The 6,645-nt window shown below is 42.2% G+C and overlaps 1 long non-coding RNA gene across 1 annotated transcript; it reads left to right on the top strand.

Annotated features, from left to right (window-relative positions):
- Positions 1-3,785: 3,785 nt before the first annotated feature.
- Positions 3,786-5,292, top strand: LOC123184439 (uncharacterized). The gene is made up of 3 exons (XR_006492968.1): positions 3,786-3,955; positions 4,614-4,744; positions 5,001-5,292. It is a non-coding gene; the product is annotated as an uncharacterized lncRNA (long non-coding RNA).
- The last annotated feature ends 1,353 nt before the right edge of the window (positions 5,293-6,645 follow it).

The raw sequence follows: 6,645 nt of genomic DNA, 5'->3' as shown, positions 1-6,645 counted from the left end.
TCGTTGATTTGGCTAAGGTAGGAAAGTTAGATCCGTGATCTTTTGTAATTAGGAAAGTGTTGAAAATAAACCGTACTGGACTACCAACTCCTCCATTAGGTTTTTTTTCACTGGTTAATTTTCGTAGGTTTTTTTTCGCTGGATTGTCTTGGGTGCGATCAGAGGTTAGGCCCTGGAGTGCGTGGGGCGGGTGGGGGCTTCGGTATGCGGTTTTTTTTGGTTTGTGGCGGCTCAGTGTGAGATGGGACGAGGTACCAAAAAAACCATGGGAGGTGGGACGAAAAAAAACCTGGAAGCGAGACTACCAACTGCTCCATTAGGAGTAGAGATGAGCACATTCGAGAGACTGAGCAGGCATGTCATCTTGAGATTTACGAAGTCACAGTAGTTGTCTCGTCGTCGATGGGAACATCTTGTCCCACTGAAAACGCATCGCGGAAATTCTAAAATAAATCCAGGAATAATGCGAGCACCAAGACTTGAACCCTAGTGGGCTGGGATACCACTGTCATTCTAACCATCCAACCATAGGTTGGTTCGCGTCATGAAAATAATCTCTACTCCTAATGTCTCAGTTGGTAGTCTCCATGGTTAATTTTCATCCCACCTCCCCTAGTTTTTTTCGTCCTCCCTCCCACCTCCAAATTCCCCCGCAGTAACGATCCCACCTCCCAGTTTCGTCGGTTTTTCTTTGTCGGTTTATTATTTGCCCCCTCCCACTAGCCGGACAAACCCAACGTTTATTTGGTAACACAATGAATTCACATATGGTGATTGATTCCTTCTTTGGTAACCCAACTAACGGATGGTAATCAATCTTCAAATACCAAAACCAAACGTACAAGGCAACAATCAATTCACGTATCATAATCAGATTCTTCTTTAGTACCCAGCTCAACTCACGGATGGCAATCAATCTCCAAACAAAGAAAACAATTAACCTCTACATCACCGTCGTTTACCTCTCGCCAATACCAAATTCATACTAGGCATATCACCTACGCGGCATGGTGTTGGTCCAGACCCCTATGACGTGATGTTGGGATCATGTCACAACACCATGCCGTCCTGAGCGCCGAATTTGTTTCGCCCATGATTGACTGATCCGATTCCCGATCCACGATCCAACCGATGAAACCCTACCCCCCCCCCCATCTCGTGTATTCTCATATGGCGGCATGACAAGTCAGGCGGCGCCAGGGCAGCAACACGACGTGCTTATGGTGCATCAGAGGCCAGACGTCAGGTACCCATTCATCCTCTCCTCGTAGGCCTACGTCATCTCTCCTCTTGGCCATCTCTCCTGGAATGGCGCGCGGCGGCGATGACGCATGAACACGGAGTGGCTCGTTGAGTTGCATGGGGCTCACACGACGCGTGCGCGGTGGGCCGAATTGGCGCGGCGGCAGCAGTGGTTGAAGGACGTGCTTGCTTGAGGTCGTTCGACCATTATGCTACAGGGGACAACGCACGTATCGGTGTGCCAAGGTGGCAGGGAGGCGGTGGCCAAATGACGCATGTGTCTGAGCCCTAAGGACGCGGTGCTGTGATGCCTATGTTCGCTAGGATCTCACGCGACAATAATCGGGGGAGGTCATCCAGCTTCAGCGTGTATCAGAAAACGACCATTGCTAGCTAGCTTGTGTGGCTTGCATTAGTAGAGCACAGAGCAAGGGAGAGGGACGTGTAAGTCCACTCCCATGGGAAGATGTGTGCAAAGAGGAGGCTTGGTCTATAGTTTTCCCCACTGTCAAAGTGGCTAGGCTGTCATATATTCCAGGGCTTCACCTCACCTACACATGCACCACATTCTAATTGGATGTTAAAGACTCAAAGGTAATTCAACCATTGCTTTGATATTCCTAGGTTTTCGCTATGAACTAATATTAAGAAAATTTGTCTATACATACGTTGATGCTCCTTGCAAGTCACAACAGCTCATGTTTTATTTCTGTCTGGAACGAGCTGCAACACATGGGCAAGATGAAGATTAGAGAAGGAAATTAAGGAAGGAGAGTCATGTTGAAGTTGATTTTGTATGGTTATAGATTTTAATCCTTGTGCTGGTGTTCTTGAAGTTTCATTTGGTGCTGCTGTCAGCAGGCTTATACTTTTATCATCTTCTACATCAAGTATAATGGTTAAGTGTTTTGGTCAACTCTGCATTTTATTTCCTCAAAATTATCTCACTGCATTTTGTGGATAACAAAAGTAACAGTATGGTAATTGGTAAAAGTTTTTGGTCCTATAATATCAGTGTCTCTGTGTGTGTGTGTGTGTGAGAGAGAGAGAGAGAGATAGAGAGAGAGAGAGGTGGTAGCAAGTTCAAGTAATAGTTTGAACACATTCAAGAAATAGTATAAAGATAATGCATATTACATAAAAATAACGCTGAGAATTTAGATGTATTGTTTGTCATGGAGCTGTGGCTGGCCGATTTACATGAAATTAATTCCCTCAATTGTGGTGGCAAATATAATACACATAACTCATATTGTTATGCACTAGCGTGTGTGTGTGAAATAGATGGATTATGGTCCCGTACCCAATAACATGGATATGTGTGTGTGTGTGTTAGAGATAGAGAGCGAGGAGAGAGGGGGAGAGAGAGTGAGGAAGAGGGAGGGAGAGAGTGTCTGTGTGTGTGAGGATTTGATGGTAAAAAAGGTCGTCAATGTCACTTGATATGTATAAAAATATTAAATGTAATATTAACATGATTAATGTTGAACTCTTATAATTATGTGGCCCCGTTGCAACGCACGGGCGTTTTTTTAGTATCACTGTGAAATTGGACTTGGGTTGGCACGTACACGATTATATTATACTAGTAGGGAGAAGTGTATGTACTGCACGTTTAACGTATGTATTCTTTTTTTGAGAATTTTAGCGTGTGTACTGTGTTTAGAGAAAAGAAATGGGGATCGAGTTAGGCCAGCGCTACAAGTTAGTATGTTGGTGGCGGAACCGGACCTACTTACCGAGGAGTTGCAAAAGCGATCCACAAGCAAGAATTTCAAAGCCCATTGTCCACACATCTCTTTATTAGTAGGTATTTAGATGAGGTGCGAGGAAGTCAGAGGGGCCAAAGTAGAAGTAATTGTTCAGCTACCATTTGAGCTCCTCAAGCATGGAAGCCACCGCCCGTGAAACATGCAAAGCTTAACGCTAATGCAGCAGTGACAAAAAATACAAACAAAGGAGCCGTGGGAGTTGTGTGTAGGTATGAACATGGAAATTACCTGAGGGTTCTTGCGGTTGTTTTTGAAGGTTTGACGGAGCCTGAAACTTTGAAAGCGTTTGCGTGTCAAGAAGCTCAAGTTCTAGGTGAGGATTTGGCACTTCGCAAGATCCATATCACTACCGATTGTCTGAGAGTCATACATGAGCTTAAGGAGACAGAGCAGCGTAGTGAGTACTGTATGATAGTGAAGGAGATTAACTCTCGTAGATCCTTTTTTTGGCATGTGAAATATGCCACGAGCAGCGCGAGCACAATTTTGAGGCTCAGACTATTGCTAAGATGGCTACTAGCTTGGATGTGGGACGTTATTCGTGGCTCTCCAATCCTCCTAGTAACATTTGTATCCCACAAACCTTGTTTGATTGAAATATAAAAAAGCGCTGTTTCGTCTAAAAGAAAACTTACCGAGGAGTTGTTTCTCAAAAAATAAAATAAAATTTACCCAGGAGTTGGAATACGATGCGAGTCGGAGAGCGACCTGGTCCGTCCGCTCCTGTTCTATATAATGTGAGGCCCCTTTTGCCAGGGAAGCGAAATCAGACCACCCAAACAAACCCTAGATCGACGACGCCTTGCTCTGACATACCTGATGGCGCTTCGCTCTGCCCTGAGGAAGATGCCTGCCCTTGGTAGGTCGCTCGGGATGCCCCCCGTACGGGGCTCTCGCCGCCGGCGTGTTCTCGCTTGATGTCCCATGTCCCACAGCCAGAGGTGAGCTATCTCTGCTTCCATGCTCTACAAGTTAGATCTGATAATCGGCGGTTCGATTTTGCTGTTTCTTTCTCTAGTTTCATCTAATTTACAACTTATATAGCCACCGCGATTTTGCTAGCTTCATAAAATTTTATCACTTTTGTTTTAGACAAATCAGTCATCACAAAATATCTGATTCCCGCTGGTCGATTTTGTTCTCTATTAAGTTGCATAGAGAGTAATTTTTTACAACTTTTTAGACAAATCACCCACAACAAGTTAGATCAGACCCCGCCCGTGTGATTTTCCTTTTTTTTCGTCTAGTTTCATCTAATTTACAGCTTTCTAGACAAACCGACTACCTAAGTTAGATCTGATCCCAGACGATGCAATTTTACTCTTTTCCCCTTAGTATCATCTATTTTTTTAAAACTTTTTAGAGAAATCAATAACCCTTTTATATGAGAGGATGTTTGGATGGTGAAAGGTTTTTGTAAGGATATATTCTATTATTACAAAAGTCAACAAGGATTACTTATTTAGATTTGACGATGGACCAAAATTTAAAATTTATTTGGTCTTTCTCAACTTGAGGCATGCATGATTATTTACTTTATTGCAACTTCTTGATGAAATTCTAGCATTTTTAACCTCTACACATGCACTTTAACATTAGGAAGAAGAACTGTTTTATTCTGATGAAGCGCGTGCCAAACTGCGCGAGCAAAGCAAACGCAATCAAGCAAGTTTTGAGCAGAACATGAAGAATGTACAGAAAGATTTGGATTTTTTGAAAGAACTTCACAGGTAAATGACCAGAATTTATTATTATAATAATTACGCTTGATACTGTTCATGAACACTCTCGGTCTCAAAACCTTTATGTGTGAGCAGAATGTGTTGCTCTGTATTCTCAGACAAGGAAGTTGTTATACAAATAACGCTTGCATGCTTATTGACCAGATTATAAACTTTGTGTACACTATGTTTTATGTGCCCGTGAACAGAACATGTACGTAATACATAACTTTTCCTCTTAACATAATCACCCTTCTATGTGCAGTCGTCAATTGCCTGATCCTCGAGAAAATTTCCGCAAGAAGGCTTCGCAAATTTGAGAAGAAATGTGACATTGCTCTTCTTATACTAGTGCCTACAACTGCTGTGATCTTTATGAGTATACCATATTAACTTTAGTGGGTTATAACAAACACACTATCTTAGTTTTAGCTATCATGGTTCTAGTGATCAAGGCTTTAGGCATTAAGTAGCTTATCTATTTTCCGGGTTTGACTCCTGTAATCTGAATGCATCATGGTTTTAGTGATCAACGTTCCAGGCATTATTAAGTACTCCCTCTGTAAAGAAATATAAGAGCATTTTAGATCACTACAGTAGTGATCCAAATGCTCTTATATTTGTTTACGGAGGGAGTACATGCTATGTATTATCCGGGTTTGACCCTTGTAGTAATCTGAACTTGTCCAAGCTATAATGGTTGTAGTGATAGAGGTTCCAGGTATATCATGTATTATCCGGGTTTGACTTCCTATAATCTGAATGCACCTACTACTTATGCTAAACAGTGGATGCTACTCGTCCAATTCCCATGGGTTGCTCCCCAATTTCATTTACTGAAATTGAAAGACAAACAAACCTTCCTAATTATTACAGACAGACCAACAAAAGAAGTCCAAAACTGGACATCAAAGGTAAAAGACCCGAGATTCTTTTAACTACAAACTAGTACAGCTATCAACATCGCTTTCAGCAGCTCGTTCAAGAAGTCTTTATACAGCATTTCCGGCCTGTGATCCGGCATTCCTCAACACAATTGGCGCCCAGTCTTTTCCTCTACTGAATATGAATATGTCCGCCGCCACTGGAGCAGTAACCTCGCCCATTTGACTTTCACCCCTCTAATATAAACTAGCTTAACCTGCACTGCGGCACGCCGCGCCCATCTATACTTCTTGATAGAATCCTGAAGAGTTCTTTATAAGCTAGAGAGAAAATATGTGGTGGGTTCACTTGTGTTATATGCTATTACATAAATTACTCGCAAAAAAGATGCTATTACATGAAAAAAAAGTACATTGATACATATATAAGAGCTCAAGATGGAAAAGACATGTGGTAACCAATGCAACTATTTGTGAGCAGAAAAAGAAAAACTGGACCATCAGAGTGAAAGTCTTTAAATATATTATAATCTAGGTGGAAGGACTGGAACTAAAGCTTGAAGTTGGGCTTTTGTAGAAATAGGTTAATGCAAAGGAGATTATTTAAGTGAACTACTACCACATGAGTATACATATATGGTCTAAGATTAAGCTCGCTGTGTGTAAGACTGTAGGAATTGCATCATCGGCGCATGGCTCTAATGGCTGTTGGATCCAAGGCAAGTCCATATAGCTGTCACTTCACTACTCATCATGTGTTGGGGGTGGACAATGACAAGAGATAGGAGTGTCTCAAACATGCAACGACCATAAGTAATACTACATCCGTAGAAAAAAAAATCAACTTAACAGTAAGTGAAAAAGCCGATCGCTAGACATGTCATGAGTGTGTACGTTTAAATTACTGGCTGAGAGCACTTCGTACGTTTAAGTAGACCAGAAGAAAGAATTAGGCATCTGTAAAGAGAGGGTCAAGAAAGTAGGCAAGCCAACGTGGTCAACGTCGATAGCAGAAGCCCCGGCTTG

This window comes from Triticum aestivum, chromosome 2A (assembly GCF_018294505.1).
Source record: "Triticum aestivum cultivar Chinese Spring chromosome 2A, IWGSC CS RefSeq v2.1, whole genome shotgun sequence".
NCBI lineage: Eukaryota > Viridiplantae > Streptophyta > Magnoliopsida > Poales > Poaceae > Triticum > Triticum aestivum.
Note: the sequence above shows the minus strand (reverse complement) of the source record. Positions and strands in the feature narration are given on the sequence as shown.